The sequence below is a fragment of the Aedes aegypti genome, chromosome 3, assembly GCF_002204515.2.
Source record: "Aedes aegypti strain LVP_AGWG chromosome 3, AaegL5.0 Primary Assembly, whole genome shotgun sequence".
NCBI lineage: Eukaryota > Metazoa > Arthropoda > Insecta > Diptera > Culicidae > Aedes > Aedes aegypti.
In genome coordinates this window covers 234,861,018-234,883,211 of record NC_035109.1, presented here as the reverse complement: position 1 = coordinate 234,883,211, position 22,194 = coordinate 234,861,018, and the positions used below count along the sequence as shown (strand labels likewise).

The 22,194-nt window shown below is 39.5% G+C and overlaps 1 protein-coding gene across 2 annotated transcripts in view; it reads left to right on the top strand.

The window, feature by feature from the left end:
* The first annotated feature begins 2,701 nt into the window (after positions 1 to 2,701).
* The window catches only part of LOC5576228, a 33,445-nt gene continuing 13,952 nt past the window's right edge, over positions 2,702 to 22,194 (top strand). The window contains exons 1-2 of one of the 2 annotated variants that reach the window (XM_021853795.1): positions 2,702 to 2,796; positions 2,860 to 3,210. The gene's annotated coding sequence lies outside the window, so the exon portion shown is untranslated. Of the gene's footprint in view, positions 3,211 to 22,194 lie in introns of both variants that reach the window. The other variant, XM_001655956.2, reaches the window with a different exon arrangement.

The window sequence follows — 22,194 nt, the reverse complement described above, 5'->3', positions numbered from 1 at the left end:
CTAGAACCGTGTTTCTGGTTACCTTTTTCACTGTTTTGTTTTGATTCTGCGCTCCGTTCAACAGCGTTCCATTTCACTTCACTACGCTCTATGAACTAAATGACGTTTGAACCATTTTTAATCTGAACGATGTGCAAATTAGCGGGGTACAAATTAAAAAGTGTTCAGATTAAATGTGGTCAAACCAACGGGGGTACCCGGTATTTCAATATACAGTCAACCTCGCCGATCCTCAGTAGGATCCGTCATCGTTGAATTCCTCTTTGTGTGAATGTTTTTTTGACAATACATGCACGAATCTGGTAGAACGTGCATTCAGTTTTTCAATTATTTTTCCCCATTGATTCTCATCCACCTACTGACAGCAAATTCAATTCCGCTAGTGAAAAAAATCATTTCCTTCAGAATACCCCACAAAAACATTAGCAAATTGGAAAAGTTGTATTTTTTATTAAAAGACAATTCATCAACTGGAGGCATCACATTGCCGTTTTCTGGAAGGGGCCGTCCATAAATGACGTAGCATTTTTTCACTGCTTTTTTACACCCCCCTCCCCCCTCGTAGCATTTCGTCACAAATGCTGATACCCCCCCTTGGAAAATACGTAGCATATCAAGCACTCCCCCCCCCCTCCTTATATTTTTTTATTTGTTTTCCTTAGCAATTGAGTTAAAACAAAAAAAAAAAGAATTCAGAAGTACACTACAAACTTTATTAGTCATTACTGATTGAAACGTAAGGATCATCTAACGAATAAAAGTTTGATTTGCAGTAGCGCTCAAAAGTAATTTGGAAAACAGTTTTAAATAAACTTTTTCCTATTTAAGTTGTTGGCTAAATTGTATTACTTTTGCTGTTACCATGAAAAGCAAGTTTACGGCTGAAAATATAGAAAAAATGTGGAAAATTTTTTGATTGAATTGATGAAGCTAACAGTAACGAGTTAGGGTACAATAGGTTTTAAAACATGTTGAAGAAATTTCGGTATATTAGAGGTTTGTTTTTTTAATTATCCGTTGATATGAAATAGATTTCAATGAAAATGATCAACAATATAGCTAAATTTGAAAGGGATATTCATCATTATCATCCAAATTGAAATCCATTTAGCAATCTAGTGCCAGATGTAGAAAAGATTACACTTGTAATATGTGGAATTTTCAGAAAATCTTAGCGATTATTATACCAATTATTCATCTTTATTAATATATTAGCTCAACTTCATTATCGTTCCCCATACTGAAATAATCTTACATAATCTATAACGAAATAATAGAATACAAAAAAAATCTTTCTTCTAATAACCGAGTTATTAAGAAAATTGAATAATAGAACAATTTCGACAACAATTGAATCTGTTGTCCAGGCTTTTCCACCAAGTTGTATTCAGGCTATTCCATCAAGAGCATTGATATATTAAAACAAATCGATGAGTTGACTGGGTGGAGATCTTTTGCAACATTGAGAGCATAATTCACGGAATAAATATCTTGTTTTAGTGTAATATTTGCCAAAACGAACATATGTTTTTTAAAGAAATAAGCTCTAGCAGAAAATATGAATAAAACTAATACAATGTTTTCCAAGTTGTTAAATCATTCATTTTTAAATTATTTATTGATCTTTTAATTTGTTCATTTACAAATTAATTTATAAAGACATGAATATAATGTTCACATAATTATTTAAAGCATTAAAAAAATCTGTTTGATTGCATCACAGAAAATCTAAAATTTCTTAGATTTTTTTCAATCTTGTCATGAATGTTTTGAAGCTGAATCAACATTTTATAATCCAACTTTATAGGTCAAACAAAGAAAAAAGAAGTTTGATAAAAAATAATTAATTTTACCGACGTGATTCAAAATGCTACGTCCACTAGCCATGACCCCTCCCTCCCCCTCGTCACACATCGTCACAAATTCGTGAAGCCCCCCCTCCCCCCTAAAAAGCTACGTCATTTATGGACGACCCCGAACCAGTAATATAAAATTCATTTGTTTTTTTTTTATATTCAATTTTCAATTTCAGTGCCTCTAGGTGAAATTGAATTTTGAAATGACACCAACAGTGGGTGAAACTGAATGTGTGCGTGTGTTGCACCCACTCTCTTTCTCGTCGCATTCGCACTCGAAGTCAGGTTGGCTTCTTGCTAGCGGAGTTTGTTTTTGTTCGTTTTCGCACTGATCGGGTATCATTCGGCTGAATTTTTACGACACTGGTAGCTGCTTGTTTTTAAGCGAATGAATGGACCCACCCACCCCTTTCAGCGTTATGAAATTTGTGAATAAGCCCTATCGAAATGTCAAATTTTGACTAACAGTTAAACGAACTGGTGAAATGGTTCACAGCCTTAATAGGCCTATTCACATGACGTTCCAAAACAGCTGATCGGGGAGCTCTTTGACAGTTCTTCTATCAAAATGATAGCCTCGTGTATGCATCGGTCCTCCACCGATGTAAATAAATGCATAGACGGACCTGTCACATGAAAAGGCCTATTGAGCGCTTTTCTTGTCGGCTGGGGCTTCGCTTTAGGACCTTTTGAAAAGTGATGCGAGAATTTTCCCCTTTTTACACAGATTACCAACAGATTTGAAAAATCATTCGAAGCCCCCTTGATCGTGATTTTTGTCATAATATTTATAAACAATCATAAATGCAAACAAAAAAGTAAACGAAAGCTCCCTGGTCTGTTTCGCTTATTCTTGTTTTTTTTTTGTTTTAAATACTTAATAAGTATAAAAAATATTTCTCTAAAGAATACCATCAAAATTGAAGTTCCTAGTCCGTAGGTTTGTATCACAACTAGGTAAATATCCAGTGAAAATATTACCCTTGGCTGTTTTGTTCCGCAGACCAACATCCGGACCGGAATCGTACTGTCGCTTCTGCTATTCGGTGTCGAGCGGTTTAGCTCCCATTTTTCCTGCAGCAACGGCGGACAATTCCCCCGTGCCATCGCCGACCTCTTCGAGCGGGTAATCGGAATTAAATTGACGGTTGTTGATGACTTTCCATCCGCCGTATGTGAACAGTGTCTTTGCAAACTGGAAGAACTCGATCACTTCCCTAGAAAGTGCATCATCTATAGGGGCGAAGCCATTCGAACGGAGATCTTTGGGAAAGGACCGGATGAGCCAATGGAAGAATCTAAAGCGGGAATGGTGAGTCCAAACTCCACTGAAGGCGATGGCAATCCGATAAAGGTAAGATTCAGTCCAGGGCCCTGTAGCATAATCAGCCTATCCGCTAAAAGTTACAAGCTCTAATAAATATTACAAGTAGCTAGGTACCACGACATAAAAATTAACGTTAACTGTCACGAAACGGTGCTAAAAATTAGCGTTACACAGATTAGCGTTGAACAGCCATTACTCTAAAACTATCTTCTTTCACAGTCATAAAGCTTGACTCTTCAATTATTAAACAAAAATATTCTACATAGTCGTAGCAAGGTACAGAGTCTTAAGGGGGGTGTGAAAATATGTCTTCCTAAAAAAAGAGCGTTACAATGGTTCAGAGCTCATATCTCCACAGGACTGAAACGGCTGTCATCCACGAACAACTGAAGTGAAGCCAAAAATTTGGTGCTGGAGAAGGTGCTGATTTGACAGCTCGTCCAAAAATACCGTTTTAGGCACGAGACACACTCGTTTTCGAATGCGACATTCATATTTTACCTATCAATCTGGTGTTGAGTGCGTATTACTTTATCCAGTTTTTTCTGGAATTGCTAGATAATATAGCCACATATTATTAGGCACAACGATAAATGATTATCAATAGAATAATGGTTTTCTCATACGACATTTGTCGCTTCCGCACGGGGTTTGATGAGGACAAAGCCTAAATTTGTTTACTCCAGCACTAGCGCCACACAGATGGTGGTAGGCTTCAAGAACTAGCGCTTTCTTCAGGGGGTTGCATATCTCAGCCATCAGACAAAAATATTATTATTTTATTTCACAGTCGGAAACTTTCAAGACCAGCATTGCAGGGAAAAATATCAAACAGAGTCGCAGCAAGGCAAATGAAGAATGGGGGGCTCCCATTTGAAATGTTTACCAAACCTATAAAAAAATATTCCGGTGCCGCTATGCAACCAATTTTAAGCTCCATCGAAGTTAATACGCCAATCACGTACTATGATAAAATCGAGGATAATACGCGATTGGCGTATAGTGGTTATCACGCCCAATGGTATGGGTGCCCTAGTGTAGATGTAGTTGTGAACCTTAGAGGAAAACAATATGCACTCTAAAGTTATGTCTAGCTTCTAGGAAGGTCTATGGACCGATGCACGAGTTCACTATCTGACGTTTGAGCGGTGCCGTGTTATTTACGTGACCATGGCAACAAGTGAATTCGGCACCGCTCAAACGTCAAATTCGTGAACTCGTGCACAGGTCCATTGAGGAATGAACATTTCACAATGGACCGATGCACGGGTTCACTATTTGACATTTGAGCGGTGCCATGTTATTTACGTAACCATGGCAACGAGTGAATTCGGCACCGCTCAAACGTCAGATTAGTGAACTCGTGCATCGGTCCATGGACCTATGCACGGGTTCATTATTTGACGTATTAGCGGTGCCGTGTTATTTATGGGACCATGGCAACCAGTGAATTCGGCACCGCTCAAACGTCAAATTAGTGAACTCGTGCATTGATCCATGGACCAATGCACGAGTTCACTAATTTGACGTTTGAGCGGTGCCAAATTCACTCGTTGCCATGGTCACGTAAATAACACGGCACCGCTCAAACGTCAAATAATGAACTCGTGCATCGGTCCATTGAACTGAGCTTATATAGGTTGTCAGATTAAATCAACTGCTACTACGATGTAAGCTTTCTTAATGCAGCCCACAGACGCTCAGACGGTTTGACCAACATTGACTCCGCCCCCAAGTTAGTCAAACCGATTTATGTTGCTGCAACCGTTTGACCGACTGTCAAGGTTTGTTGCAGCAACACCATATTTCTTCGCATGTTTTGAATGCTCTCGGCAAGCCTAGTGAATATGTGACTGTTATTTTTTTTTCGATTTCTGTGGCTGTGGGGGTGAATACTTCTATGGCAATAATCGTTGTGAGAAAGAGCAGAACTTTCAGAATTCAAATACCGGAAGATATGGATATTGAGGAGGAATTACAATTACAACTCGCACGAAGTATTCCGGCAGAAATCTAAAATTATGAGGGATTTCTATCGGGGTTTATTCTGAGCAGTCGTCGATATGAGAATGGCTATGGTAATTTCTTCAAAGTTTGTATTCGGAGTCTTTAGTGGTTTTCTCTGAAGTTTATCCAGAACCATTGATTATACTAGGGATTCCACCAGAAAGTCTTCCTGGGATTCAACCAGGAATTTCATCAACAATTCCTCTAGAAATTTATCCACAGATTTACCCAGAAATTCCTCCGAGGAAAATTCTTCAGGCTGGCTTTCTTCCAGAGGTTTCTTCAAAGATTCCTCTGCTAATTATTCAGGGTTTCCTCTACTGATTCCTTCAAAGATCAAAAAAATCCTCAAGTGATTTCTTCAGTATTTTTTCAAAGTTTACTTCAAGGCTGACTTCAAGAATTCTTCCGGAGATTGCTATCAAAATTTTTCAATGATTCCTTTATTTCCTCTACAAGTTATATCATTATTCAGGAATCACATAACGAATTATTTCAGATACTTCTTAATAAATATATCACCAGAAATTCCCATAAGGATTTAACCAGAACTTTTTTCAGGGCTTCTCCTAGAACTCCTCCTTTAATTCAACCAAACGGAATTTTTTCAGCGATTCTTTCTTGTAATTTTCTCTACAGAGTCCTCCAGAGATTTACCCAAAAACTTCCAAGGGATTTATTCATCCAATGCTTCCTTCAAAAATTCCTCCAAAATATCCTCCACAGATGTATTTAGGAATTCCTCCATCGAAACTTCAAGAAATTCTATACAGATTATATAAGGATTTTTTTTCCTGTGCTTTTACTAGGAATTCCTCTAGAAATTTGTATAGAGATTGCTCAAGAAATTATTACAGGAATTCTATCAATAATTCCACCAGGAATTTCTCCTATGCATCAAAAACCTTTCCCTAGGAATACCTCCGAAAAATCCTTCAGTGATTAACCCAAACATTCTTCCAGAGATTCCAACGCGATTTTTGCTAGAAATTTCTTCAAAAACTCCTACAGAAATAAATGTAGAGATTTACTTCAGGAACTCTAACAGTGATTCCACCCAAAATTTCTCCAAGGATTCATTAAGGAATTCCTCTTGAGATTCCACCAGGAAGCTTTCGGGAATTCAGCAAGAAATACTGCAAAAGAATTCAAAAAAACTTCAAACACGGGATTTCACCAGGAATTCCTTTAGAAATTCCGCTTGCAATTTTTCGAGAGGTTCCCCCAGGTTACTTTCAGGGGATTTTTCTAGGGAATCTTCAATAAATTATTTTATGAATTCTTCCAGTGTTTCCTTAAAAGATTTTTCTTTGTATCCCTTAAGGGAACCTATGGAGCATTCGACCTCGAATTTTTGAAAAAATTACTTCAAGAATCTACCGGATATTTCTCCGAGGATTTCTAAAGGAATTTATCCATCAATTCCTTCCAGTATGTCTTGGAGGATTTTTTTTTCCAAGGAATCCACCAGGAATTGCCTGGAGGAATTTCTGATAATCCTGAAATATTCGAAGAAGGAAAATCCTAGTCAAATCATTGAAGTATTTTCTGGTAGAACTTCTGGCGAAGCTGTATTAGATTTTTCTGGTAAAAAAATTCTAGCGAAACTCTATTGATATTCTTAACCCTGGAAGAACTCATGGCGAAATTTCTTAAAAAACACCATTCCAGAAGAAATAGTTAGAGAAAATACTGGTGAGATCTCCGAAGGAACCGAAGGATTTTTTCCAGAATGTTTTGGAAGAACTTTTAGAAGATTTTCTTGAATTTTCGGTGAAATCACCGGAAAAATATTGGTGAAGCTTCTGAAAGAATTTTTAGTGGAACCCCTATGAGAATTTCAGCTCATTCCTTGAAGATTTTCCTGATGGAAATCATGGAGAATTACCTGGGCGAATTTCAGATCCAATCCATGGATGAACCTCTGGTTGAATCCTTAGAGAAATTCCTGGAGGGTTTTTAGTTGGAATGCCTAGAGGAAATCCTAACGAAATTTTCGAAGCAATTCCTGGTGGATTCAATGAATGAATTCTCAGAGGAATCGCTGAAGGAATTCCTTTTTTGAATCCTAGGAGAGACTCCTCATAGAGTCACTTGAGGATATACTGATGGATTCCCTAATTACTTATGAAATCTTTATAAGAAATTGTTGGTAAAATTGCTGAATTGATTTCTGAAAACCCAAGAATCTCTGAAGATATTTTGTGAGAAATTCCTTGAGAAATTCTCGATGGAATCTGTAGAGTTATTCCGGTGATAAAATCCTGAGACATTCCCGGAAAAATCTTAGGAGGAATTCTTGATAACCCTTGAGTATACTTGGAGGTATTTATTCCTTGAAGAATTTTGGGAGGCATCCCATCCGAGTGGTTAGAGTCCGCGGCTACAAAGCAACGCCATGCTGAAGGTGTCTTGGTTCGATTCCCGGTCGGTCCAGGATCTTTTCGTAATGGAAATTTCCTTGACTGCCCTGTGCATAGAGTATCATCGTACTTGCCCTACGATATACGAATGCGAAAATGGCAACTTTGGCAAAGAAAGCTCTCAGTTAATAACTGTGGAAGTGCTTATAAGAACACTAAGCTGAGAAGCCGGCTCTGTCCCAGTGGGGACGTTAATGTCAAGAAGAAGAAGAATTCTTGTAGGAACTGCAGATGAAATCATAGGAGGAACTCCTGATGAAATCCCTGGAGGAATTCCTGCTGGAACTCCTGATAGAATGCCTAGAGAAATTCCTTATGATATCCCTAGAAGATCCTGATGGAATTCGTAGGTGACCTCCTGATATAAACTCTGGAGGAACTCCTAATAGAATCTCGGAAGAAATGCTAGCTGGAATCTCTGAAGGAACTCTTGATGGAATTCATGGAGGAACTCGTGATGAAATCCTCAGAAGAACTCTAATGGTAGCCCTAAAGGTACTCCTAATAGAATCCCTAATGTAATTCCTGATAGAATCCCTAGAAGAACTCTTGATCCTTGGAGGAATCAGTGGCGAATCGTAACCTCATTTTCTACCTGTTCTATGATTCTAAAAATGACTATTTCGACAAATTTAGAATATAAATCAAAAAAATAATCAAAGAGTAAATTATTGAAAACGTCCTTTCTAACAAATCTCTACTCATTGCATGGAGGAATTCCTTGGAGAAAATCCTAAATATATTGTTGAAGGAGCGCCTGATGGAGGAATTTCTGATTCCCTAGAGGATTTCATCACTAGTTAATTACATTTCATTACCCCTGATAGAATCTCTGGAGAAATTTCAGATGGAATCCCTGAAAGAATTCCTTATGGAATCCCTAGCTGAACATCTGATGGTACCCCCAGAAAAATTCTTGATGGTATTCCTAGAGAAACTAGAATCCCTAGAGCTAGTCCTGATAAAAACCCTGAAGGAACTGCTCAATGAAACCTTCGTGAAATTTATGATTGAATCTTTAGAAGTTCTCTTGATTGAATGCCTGGATGAAATTGTGTTTAATTCCCTACAATAACTCCTGATTCTAGAGGCCTTCCTTAGCCGAGTGGTCAGAGTCCGCGGCTACAAAGCAAAACCATGCTGAAAGTTTCTGGGTTAAATTTCCGGTCGGTCCAGGAACTTTTCGTAATGGAAATTTCCTTGACATCCCTGGGCATAGAGTATCATCGTACCTGCCACACGATATACGAATGCGCAAATGACAACTTTGGCAAAGGAAAATCTCAGTTAAAAATTGTGGAAGTGCTCATTGAACTCTAAGTTGAGAAGCAGGCTCTGCCCCAGTGAAGACGTAACGCCAAGAAGAAGAAGAACTCCTCATTATCAGAGGAATCTCTGATGGAATATTTGTAGGAACTTCTGAAAGAATTCCATAAGGAATTTCAGTTGAACTTGCCGGTAGGAATTTATAAAGGAATTTTTACAGAAGTTTCTTGTTAAATCACTAGACAAAATCTTGATTGGATTTCTGGAGGAACACCTGGTGGAATCATGAAGGAGTTTTGGAAGAATTCCTAAAGATATTACAAGAGAATTACCTGGAGAATTTCCTGGTAAAATTTTTGATGGAATCCCTGTAGTACAAATCTAAATACAATCCATGGATGGATTTTTTTCAATCGCAGGTAAAACTGCTGATGGATTCTCTGAAGATATTTCTGGAGAAATTGGTTCAGGAATAATTAAAGAATCCTTGATGAATTTACTAAAGAAAACGGTTAGAGATAGTTGGAAACGATATTTCACTATCTATATAGAAACAACTCAAGAGCGCGCATTTGATAGATCACTATGGCACCGACGCTGCGTAAATTCACGCATTTTGACTTTCCACCCATCTGCATCGGTAGTTCATGGGACGTCGAAGCTTGAATTTGACATGATGACGTCGATGTTCGTGCAACATCCCTACAGATGGTACGATCGGTTCGTCAAACATTTGGCTCCGCCCACCGGTGGTTTGAGCAAAATCAAACTCGTTTGATTTTGGCCGACCGATTCGTCAACCGTCAAATCGGTTTCACAAACTGTCAAATTGGTTCGTCAAGCAGCATCACACACGGTCAAACATAGCACCAACATGAGCATCAACCTGGGAGGCGGAGTCAATGTTGGTCAAACCGTCTGAGCGTCTGTGGGCTGCATAATGTAGATCAACTGCTACTAAGTTGAGCTTCTTCACCCCCTCTCAGTTGATTACGTATAGTCCAATCTTCTGCCGCAGCTCTTGAAATAGTGGTGCAGCTAGCGATTTTGTTAAAATATCCGCCTCTTGATGTTTGGATTGGATGTATACCAGTTGAATTCGTCCGTCAGCCACAGCATCCCGAATGAAGTGGAATTTAACGTCGATGTGTTTCACCCGTTTGGTTTCCTCCTTTTTGGTCATGGCAATGGCACCCTGGTTGTCTTCAAATACCGGAACGGGTCGCAGATTCTTGGCTTCAGACAAATCAGTCATTAGACCGGTCATCCAAATTACCTCGCTGATGCAGCTACTCATCGCTACGTATTCGGCCTCTGTTGATGACATAGCAACGGTTCCTTGTTTCTTTGAAGACCAAGCCACGGTACAGCCAAATACTTTCAGTAGATAACCTGAGACGCACTTTCTATCTGATTCGTCTCCTGCATAGTCAGTATCAACGAATCCTCTGTTGGTGATTTAGTGGATTTTTCTTGTATACCAGTTGATGATGCTTTGTCCCTTGTAAGTACCGAAGTACTCGCTTCGCTTGTTGCCAATGATCAGGTCCAGCTGCATCTTGGAATCGTGATAAATAGCCAACGATATAGCACAGGTCTGGTCGTGTCCCCATCATAATGTACATCAAGCTTCCAATCAGCTCTCTGTACGGGTATTGGCAATCTCCATTTGCTCGTGTCAGCTGTAGTCGCACTTCAGCAGGTGTTTTGCACGCTTTGCAATCTTGCATCTCGAATCGTGCCTTGTCAATAAGTCCGGTTTGGGAAAGCTTCATGACACCTCTTGCGCGGTCTCTCTCCACCTTGATCCCTAAAAAGTGATGAAGTGGACCCATGTCAGCCATCTCGAATTCGCTCTTGAGTATTCGCTTGATTTCTTCCACCGCCACGATCAACAAGTCATCTACATATACCATGATATAAATTATCTCTCCTTTCTGTTGACGCACGTAAAGGCAATAATCATGATTCGACCGAACAAAGCCTTGATCCTGGAGAAAATTGTTGAAACGGTTGTTCCAACACCTTGGCGATTGCTTCAAGCCATAGAGTGAACGTTCTAGCAAGCATATCTCGTCCAGTTTAGATTTTACGCCTTCAGGTACCTCCATGTATACCGTTTCGGTTAACTTGCCATTTAAGAACGCTGTACGAACATCCATCTGATGTATTTCGAGGTCCCGAGTGTTTGCCACCGCCAGAATGGTCCGGATTGTTGTTAACTTGGCGACGGGTGCGAATGTTTCTTCGTAGTCGATGTGCTTCCTTTGCATAAATCCTTTGGCTACCAAGCGAGCCTTGTAGCGAACAGGTTTGCCATCAGCGTCGGTCTTCACAGCGAACACCCACTTGCATGGAACTGGAACGACAGTCGCCGGTCGCTTCACCAATGTCCAGGTTTGGTTGTGCTTCAACTCACGAAGCTCGTCATTTACAGCCTGATACCACCGTGTTGCTTCTGGATGGCCATCGATGTCGTCGTACCTAGCACATAGGAATCTGAGTGGGAATATTTACAGCAGTATTTGCACTATAAGAAGACATAAAATCTCGGAACCAACCTGGTCTCTTGCACTCCCGACCACTGGTCCTCGGAGTTGTCCCGTCCTGGGAGGAACTCTTATCTACCGTTTGCGGTGGGAGTGCCGACGGTTCTAACACTATGTCTTCGGCTTCATCGTCTTCGGCTTCTTCCCCCTCTTGCTCCGACTCGTCATCTTGCGGGTCAGCAATCGTAATATTGTCCGGAGCAACTTCGATTTCGTTGGCAGGGTCGATTTCCGGTACCTCCACACCGTCCCCCTCTGACTCAATGAATTCCGGAACTACAAGTGGGATCGACTGTTCTGTTAAACACCCACTCATTTGCGCCGCTGGTGTAATCTTGAACGGAAACTCGACTTCGTTACATCTTATATCACGTGCCACAAATTGCTTTCTGGCCTTCGGATCCCACAGTCGATAGCCGCATGGTGCATATCCAAGAAACACGCATCGCTTACCAGTTGGATCGAGCTTGCTTCGCTTTTGCTTTGGTATCCACGAAAACGCCAAGCTACCGAATACTCGCAACTTCTCAATGTTCAGTTTTTCGCCATGCCACATCTCAGCTGGTGTTTTCTCAACTTCCAGTGCTTCCGTTGGACTTCGGTTCGTGACGTATACTGCGTTATACAGTGCTTCACCCCAAAGGTACTTTGGAGCCCCAGACTCAAGCAGCAACGTTCGCATCTTCTCAGAAATGGTCCGATTGAAACGTTCAGCGACCCCATTGTGCTGTGGTGTATAACCTACCGTTGACTCCACCTGGATGCCATGTTACTCATAATAAGCCAACTGGGAGCTGCTAAAGTATTCACGTCCTAGGTCACATCTCAAGGCTGCTATCTGGACACCGAATTTTGCGGTTGCCATTGCTTGATAGATCTTGAAATATTCAAACACCTGGTCTTTTCGCTTCATAAGGTATACCACTGCGAAATGAGTGTAATCGTCCAGGAACGTCACGAAGTACTGGTAACCATCAAATGTGGCCGGTGTAATTTTTCCACAAATGTCCGTGTGAACTCTCTCCAGCGGCCTGCTGGTAGGAGGTCTTGATCCATTGAATGGTAGCCGCACCAGTTTTGCTTCGGCGCAAGTTTCACAGAAGGCTTCCTCCGTTTTCAACTTACCCATTCCAGTCACCATTTCCGCTTTTTGAAGCTTCAATAGATTTCGATGGCTTAAATGTCCGTAGCGCTTGTGCCACAAATCGTGCTTGCTGACTCCATCATCGGTTGTCAAGGCAGTGCCAACGATTTCCACATCCATGGTCAAATAAAAGAGATTACCTTGCTTGGTGGCCTCACCGATGATCTCCCCGTCTTTGGTCAGGATGGCACGATTCTTCATAAATTCGACATCAACTCCAAGCGCTCCCAACGAGATCCGATTGAATTTCAAATTTGGAACGAACAAAACCTTGCTTATGGCCAAACGAACCTGGCCGCTTCGTGTCGATACGATACCTTTGATTGTTCCTTGCTGTGCGCCCTTCATACTGCCATTGTTCATCGCACTCTCAATCGTGACAGGTTCAGCAAGTGTCTCCATTCCATAGAACACTCCAGGTTCTTTGGCCATGTGCCGGCTGGCACCCGAATCAAGAATCCACACTATCTTGCTCTTCGCACTTGAACTTACAGTCGGTACGGAACCAATCAACGCGACTTCACGATCCCTGGGAATTTCTGCAGCTTGCGCTCGTACTCGTTGGTCTCTAGATTTCGGACATGTTGACCGCTTGTGGCCAAAGGTTCCGCAACCGTAGCACTTTCCAGCAAATTTCGGGTTACCTTCACGGATGCCTTTCTTTTGCTTCTCGGTTCTTGCTGCCAGTACCGTTCCGTCGGATCGATTTGATAGTCCGATGCATGTATCACGACCGTTTCGCTTCTGTTCTTCAGCCAACAAACGACTTTTCACTGTTGCCAGGGTGAGCTGTTTTTCTTCCAAATTTTCAATTGCCGTGGTGACGACGTCGTACGAGGCTGGCAACGAGATAAACAGTTGGCTCACCTGGTCCAACTCCGTCAGATTTGCGCCGGCATCTTTCAACTGCCTCACCAATTCGTCGAAGTCCCGGAAGTGGTCCTTCAGGGCACATCCTTCTTCCATCCGCAGCATGGCAAGCGACCTCCGGATGTATGTTTGGGCCGCAAATCCCTTCTTCGCAAACGTCGACTCTAAAGACTTCCACATGGCCTTGGCCGTGGCCTTGTCCCGTACATACTCCAAGTGGCTGTCTGCTATGAATGCCACCAATAAGGCCTTTGCTTTTTCGTCCTTCTCTTTGAACGCCTTCTTGACCGCTTCAGTAGCCGTTTCTGCCGGGGCATCTTCATCGAGAACATCCCGTACTCCATGGCCCGAAAGCTGGGTCTCGACCCGGAACTTCCAAGTATCGAACCCATCACCAGCGAACTGCACAATGCCAGCTTTCTTCGCGCTGCTTGCCATCGTTCCCAGATTCTTCACAAAGTAAACGGCTGCTTCTAAATAACGATTCCGATTTCCAAGAGGGCTTCAGATTCCAACAATTTTCCTATCTTCGGTCTTCAGGGGTTAAAGTCAGACTGGGCCCATAACCTAAAATTATGTCTAGCTTCTAGGAAGGTTTATTGAGGAATGAACATTTCACAATTGAACTGAGCTTATATAGGTTGTCAGATCAAATCAACTGCTACTACGATGTAAGCTTTCTTAATGTTATGAAGTTAGATTGGCTTTAATTTTATTAAGATTTATTTTTTTAATTGGAAATTATAATTTTTTGAATTTTTTTATATATCAGAAATATATGGTAGATCAACTGCTACTAAGTTGAGCTTCTTCACACTCTGTCTCGAAAAACACCCAGAATCCGGGTGTAAATTTTTCAAATTGGGTAATATTTCCATACGCATTTTGATGGGTCTGGAAAGCGTGTGCAAGTTTCTTTGAGGAAAACAAAAACAAACTGTGTATGACGAGCGTATGCTAGTCTACGTGTGTTCAAATGTCACTAAGCTCTATTAACTTCGATGGAGCTTACCACTACTAGTGTAGATCTTCAATAGAAAAATACTAAGCGTGGTCGTAGCTAGGAAAGACAGAAATAAGGGGTTCCATTAAAAAATGTTCAATATTTTCAAAAAATAATCACTTTACACTAAATAAACCGATTTTTGATTTTCTTTTACCATTTAAATGCTTAAATTTATAGCTTTCAGGGAAAAATAATATGGCACATAGTCGTAGTAAGATACAAGGTATTTAAAGGGGTATACCCTATTTCTTGGTCCCGTTTGCCTGTAAATTAATATTTAAAGCGATGACATGTAGGTTTTTCTTCATAAAATTGATTGTAGAAGTAAAGTTAATAAAATTTAATAGAGATATATATTTTTGAAAACACTCAAAAACTAAAGAAAAACCTTTTATTTCACCTGTAGCTCAAAATTCAAAGCAATCGCATGTAGTTTTTTTTTCGACATAAAATTAATGGCAGAAGTCAAGATAAGATGTATGAATAAAAATAGAAACTTCTGATTACACTCAAAATTTATTTTACCTAAGAAACTTCTAAAATCCTTTTTCCATGAGTCTGTTTTTGTGTAAATCAAAATTCGAGAGGGATTCGCGATAAGGGCCTATCTGACAATTCAATAACATTGAGAAAATAACCAATGAAATTCTCATGTGCAATTTTTAATCCCAATTGGAGAAAATATACTCAAACTTTAACCTTTTCACTTTAATACACATTTTATAAACCTAGTACTAAAAAAATATAAGGTTTCGCCACAGAGAAACAGACGTAACACTTAGAACAAATCGCGATCAAAATCATAGTCCCGAAAACATGTACGCCCAATGCTAAAAACGCTGTAGTTGGTCGATGGACCAACAGGTGGCTGTAATGTGTAAACGTCAAACACGAACAAAAACGACGCGAGCGCTGCGGATGGTCGATTGACCACCTACAAGATATTCGAATCGATCGTTAAAAGGTTGATCGATGAACAGCGATGAGAGTGTGACGTCTGTTTGTCTGTGGTTTCGCCTTAAACGCACTCAAGAATGCCAGTATCGCCCAATGTTATGAGCCTGTAATCGATATTATTTTCAGTGTCGCCTATTACTTTTGCGCCGTGTTTTCATTCTGGTTTCAATTAAGCCCGCCATGTACGCCGTCGCCGTTTACTCTCGCCGTGTTTTGATTTCGATTTCAGATGCGCCCATCACTTTGATAAACAAAAATACAGGCGTAATCAATAAAGTGGGTGGTTTGGTATGAGGTGAAGTTTCGTCTTCTACAAATTTGCGTTTTTGAATAGTTAAATTATCGATAGGGGAAAAGTTCAAGTGCAGTGGATAGACAATCGAGCTACAATTTCAACGCTATAGTTTCTTAAATTGTGCACATTTTGTCAGTTTCGCCTGATTCGCGAATCTTTCTAGAAATATAAAGCAATGACAAGTAGTTTTCTTCAGATTGAATTTGTTTATAGAAGATAAGTGAACATGTTTGAGAAGAAATAGATATTATTCAATAACACTTCAAATTTATTTGACTTAAAAAACTACGAATCACTAATTTTATGAGCTTGTTTGCCTGTAAATCTTAATTCAGAGCGATGGCACATAGCTTTTTCGAAATAAACTTACTAAAAGAAGTTAGAAGAACCTGTTAAAGTAGTAATAGCAGTTTTTTGTACACGCAAAATTTGTTTACCCAAGAAACTACGTCAAACCTTAATTCATGAACTTATATGTTTGTGAATAAAAACTCGAAGCTAAAATATGTTATTATCAAAATTTATTTCACTTAAGAAACTACGTAAACCTCTGATAAAAAATATTTATGTTCGTAAAAAAAAATATAAGCAATGATATATTGTTTTTCCAACATCAAATAGATTGTAGAAGTTGAGTTAACATATAAAATACCCAACAAACATTTAGTGCAAATACAGTACTGACCCGATTTTGTCAGCCCCCGATTTTGTCAGCTTTTTGACCCGATTTTGTCAGCCTATTTAAAATTTGTCAATAAATTGTTATCGTCATGTTTTACCACTTTTACATTCAAATTGATGATGATGTTTGATGTCATGCGCGCATGGGCGTAGCCAGAGGGGGCAATGAAAATGCCTTTAATTAAGTGTTAAAAATCGATATTACCAATATAAGGGAGGGGGGAGCCCCAGATAAAAAAAACTGGATACGCTCATGTCCATCGCCCTCTTAAAAGTCTATGTAACCATGTAACACATAAAAACTTGAAAAACAGGAACAAAATAAAATGACCCGATTTTGTCAGGTTCCCCATTTTGTGAGCCCAAAATTCATCGAGGGGCTGACAAAATCGGGTCCTCACTGTATAAACATTCTCTAGGCCCTCTTTATACGGCTTTATGCTGAGTAAAGGCGCTGTAAATACGAACGAAAGTTTCTATGCGATCCTTTTACCAACAAATCTGGCGAATCTACTCAGCTACTTTTAAGCTGTGTTGGCAGCTCTTATTCATACCAATCATTGCTCTATCTCGACAGTTATACGACAAGTAGCTGTGTAACATCTTCGGAAGGCGCTTTCTCAACCATTTCGCAACTGTTTAATAATTATTATACAGCTTCGCTGTATTATCGATTAAATACTATTTTCAAGCTGTTTCACAGCTTCCGGAACTCATATCATAAGTATCTGAATTTAATGTTCCCAACGTTACCTGCCACCGCTTGGTATCGAACTCACGATCTCTGCATCCACAAGACTCGACGCTGTCCTTGTTGCCAATACAGTCTATATCGAAAGGCAAAGAAAACACACCATTTTGTTCTACATCGAAAACGGTTCACACATTTTTTTATAATGATCGTAAAAGATGCCATAGCCGCGCTTACACCACTTCATCAGGCTGTAAAAGGGTGCGAAACGTCAAACGCATTGTTTACATCCAACAAGCTGAGTAGATGCTGGGCAAGATGGACCGTGACCGGTCTTAGCCGTCTGACACAGACACCGCAAAGAAAAAAAAAAAAAAGCTGAGTAGATGCGCCACACTTTTTTCCCTCCCCTTGGTTATGCGACCTTGCCGCGATGGGAGGGCATAATCCATTAGCCCATATGATGGAAACCAAAGGCGTAACCTGTAGTGGTGGTATCACATTTTGGCATTTTTTGCTTAAAGCCGCGTCATAATTCATATGGCATAGACGCAATAATATCTCGGATATGATCCAACGGACATTCTGCGTCATTGATAGAATTGATGCCCATTTCAAGTAATTAATCTATTCGAAGTGGACATTAATACTATTGGTGGCGTTCAGTTTGCCTTTTGCTAACCAGAATGATCCGTAGCCACTCTTACTATTAGCTAGCTAGATACATCGTTATCATATACGACGTAGGGAATATTTAGGAACTCTTAGGAAAATGACTAGTAGATTCACTGAGTAGAAATGAGTGGCGACAATCTTATTTTAATATGGTTTTTACATTGCCATAATAAGAAATACCTCTTTTGTAACAGCAGTATAAATAATCTAATTCCAGCTTCATTTTCGCAAAATTTACGAGTAGAAAGTAGGCGTTGTGAAGCATTGCATTTGCCACCGAAAAGTGAATCTTGTAGGAGACTGTAATAGAAGCCTAAGGTAACTTTACTCTTCAATATTCACTATAAAAATGACTATGGAAAGTAAGACGCTGAGATCGATCATTAGGGTACACTTGCTAGTTTCGAAAAAATGTTGAACAGACAAGGAAAGCGACTTTTTTCTTTAAGGATATATGTACGTAATGAACAATACATATTTTTAACAACAAAAAATGAAATTAACTAGAACTACTACTAAACAGCCTAATTTTGTTAAGACTTGACGACACTTGACATTTAAGACTCTAATCTTACGTAAAAGACAATAGTAATCAGAATAGCACTTGAATGACAAATTATTGAAAACCATTTCGACTAGACAGTATTAGTAATGCACTACTATTTCAAACAAATTCTAATGGAGCTGCTGATTTTCATAATGCTTGGTCCTGGTAGAGGGGAAACTTGGCAAAAGCCAGACCGAGGGTTCAGCCTTGACAAGTTAAGCTGTCAGGCAGCTCCAACTGAATACCATACAAAAAACTGAACCAAACCAACTGAATACCAAAAAAAAAAAAAACAGGCTGAGTAGATGCGCCACAAGTTATTGTTTTACAGCATACTGCTGTATGCTCGCTGTATAACTAACGACAAAGCGCTTCTTAAATATATATTGAGCAGTATAAGAAATCATATTGTATAGAAGCAGCCGGAATGATAATGGCGAGTTTTATTCCACATCATTAGGTTGCTATCTTTTATGGTGTTGAGTTACAGCTTAGTGAAAGCAGCAAAAGCAATAACTGATGAAATTTATTCAGCTAAGATTTGTAGCTGCAAAACGTTTGCGTTACAGCTGTATTAACGCTAATCGTTCTATTTTTGACAGCTTTCATTTTTTGCTGCGTTCGCTGCATCAATTCAACTGTTATACAGCACAAAGCAAATAATCTTGGCTTATAGCGCTAAAATTGTTAGTTGGGTAGGTAATAGCACCTTTTTGATTACATATAAAATAGGTAATAGCACACTTAACATAAATTTTGTTACCTAGGAAACTAAGAAAAAATCTGTTACATGAGCCTGTTTGCCTTTAAAGCAAAAACCAAAGCGGTGACATCAAGTTTTTTTGATATAAATTTCTTCACAGCAGTTAAGTAAACATGTTTGAGGAAAAAATATGTTTTTCAATTGCACTCAAAAACTATTTAATTAAATACTATGAACATTCCAATGAAAATCTGAAATCTAAAGCAATATGCAGTTTTTGACATTGAATTGATTGTATAAGCCAAGTGAACATGTTTTAGTAGAAATAATTTTTTTGATTATACTTAAACTTTAATTCACTTAAAGCTATGGTATTCATAGTTTTTAGATAAAACAATTTTTGTGTGTGATCAAAAATTTATTTTTGTTCTCAAACATGTTTTCTACTCTACAGAAATTTATCTTGAAAAAACTCAATATCGTCGCTTTGATTTTATATTTACAGGCAATCAGGCTCATGAAATATTGTTGTTCTTAGTTTCTTAGATAATATAAATTTTGAGTGTCATCAAAAAAATCTATTTTATGTAACCGAGTGTTACAGGATTTTTAGAATTTTAATGTGTGCTTTATATGTTTTGATACTGTTACATTTCTTTGGTTAGTAGGTGTTGGGTTAGTAGGGTTATTTAAATGTAAATTGATAAAAATTGTATGTTGATTAGTAGGGTTAGTCATTTCAAATTCAAAAATTGTTAAAGCATTACAAAGTAGAGTGGGTACAAGTGGGAGACATATTGCATAACTGAGTGGGTACAACAACATACATATTCGGCGGGCGTAGAATATCATACAAAAGGGGTGGTAACAATGCACGTCTCATAATAGGAGAGATTGTAAGGATTGAGGCGCAAAATTAATTCGCCATCTCTCACTTAAGTTCTGGCGTTCGTGTGCTTCGGATCGTAAAATTGAAAATTAAAAGTGTCCTTACGTTATAAGTCAAGTGAGTGGTGAAGTGAAACGGGTGATATTAAGTGTTCAATCAGGTAGGACTGCACTCCTCAATGCCTGTATAACTTTCTCCCTAACACTACTTACGCTAGACTAGAATATGACTAGTAAAGCAATTTTCTAAAACCCATCCCCGTTGCCCTCACAGGACCTTTTGTGGTACCTTAAGGTACTTCGCCATTTTGTATTCCAACGAAAGTTGGGGAAGCACACGATTCGGCATAGTGGTCCTTAGTTGGCCACTACGCCTAACCGTAAAAGATTAACACCGCTCTGGTCTTGCGAGGCCATAATCACCAAGGAGCGATTCCTCGGGCCCAAAGGTGCTCTAACTGTAAAGGAGGACCTCTCTCGGCAGAGTCAATCCGGCCTTGTCCTGGGCTCTGTCGATGCTTGCCAAAGAGAGAAGACGCCAGAGAGACCAGTAGATCGCACCATTTCATCAAGTCGATCTACTCACCGATCCACCAGTCAATTTTCCGATCACCACCACCACCATCACCCTGCTGGGAAATCCGCCGGAGGTCCAGTCAGCCGGCCAGCAGAAACATCGTCGGCGAGCGCTCGTCCATCGGCATCGAGACATCAGCATCACCAACAGTACCGGTACGTGTCCCAAAACCTTCTACACCCACTCTACACCCACAATTGCAATAAATTTTCAATAAATTCAACCCACACCCCATTTACAATAGAATTTCAATAAATGCCATTAGTTTCCTCAAATTCCACCTTTTTAAAATCCCATAACCCAAGTAAGGTGACAGTATCTGCACGTTGTTCGTGAAGCCCCTCCGATTGCCCGGTAGTAAGCCGACCTTGAGACCCAGCTCGAGGGGTCCCTTGCTACTGAGAGTTTCCCGCGAGCTTTGCTAGGGTAAAACTTGGCGCCCAACTACAACACACGAAAGGTAATCGGAGGATCGTGTAGAATTTAAAAATCTAGAGATTTTTTAACAGGCGGCAGGAGAGTACGCAAATTTATGCTTTGCGTAGGATCCGTGCACTTTGCAACACCGCTCGAAATAAATTGGATCCTTTTTACGAATTGAAAGACAGTGGCCAGTTGGTGAGTCGGAAAAGAGCGCAAATGTTTATGCGCCAGTGAAATTAGTTAAAATTTCTAGCAGAAAACTTCGACAAATAACACGTTTTGACTAGTTTAGTAACTGAATTGAATAAAAGGTCCTGAATTGAACACTAAAACACAAAAAGAAAAAGAAAATCTACTACTTTTATTTTCATTTGAATTACTAGTATAAGTTGTTAGTGAATTTTTGTAAATATTTTATTTTTATTCTATCTTTGATTTGTTTGAACTCGTATCTAGTGTTAGTAATATTAAATTTTCTTCTTAATAATTAACAAAATGAATTTCGAATCCTTACTTCTGCAATACCGTTCGATGAACACCGACCATTTGCTTGATGACGAATTGGAGCATGAACTCATAATTCGTGGAGTGGAATACTCTAGTGGCGAATCGCGTGACATGAAAAAGCGTAAATTGCGGCACAAGCTGAAAGAACAACGCGAAATTAATGATTTTACAATTAAAGTAATAGATTCAGAGGAAGGTTGTAAGAGAGAGATGATGCAGATAGAAGAAAAGCTGGTGAAGATTCGCGATAAGCTTGAGCATAGCAAAACAAAGAAATTCGATATGTCCGCGGTTCAAACCAGGTTAATTCACTTGTATTACCGATTAGATAGATTGAAAGAAAAGGTTGATGTGAATAGCTTAGTGGAGGAGATTTTAAGTCTGTTGATTCCGTTCCGGATTGAAAATCGTGTTGTAGAAACGAATGTAGTTGAAGCAGTAGATCGAGATTTAATGAGACTTAGTATGCACGAAGAAGATGAAGATGACTCAGAGCGCGAGGGTACAGATTGCGACGACTCAGATTGGAGGGAGACAGATTGTTCAAATAAAAGTACGGAGGAAGACACACGGAAAAAGAAAATGCGTAAGAAGAAGTCAACTGTTAGGAAAGCAAAAGTGAATGAGCCAAAGTTAAAGAAGATTAAAGAACCGAAAAAGAAAGTACATTCCGAGGAAATGTTGAAAAAGCTGTTAGATCACATAGATAATTTTATGGAAACTAAATTTAACAATCTTAGGAGAGAAATGGACAGACAATCCGCTGGGTCAATCGCGTCAGACGAAAAAGACTTTAACGTAG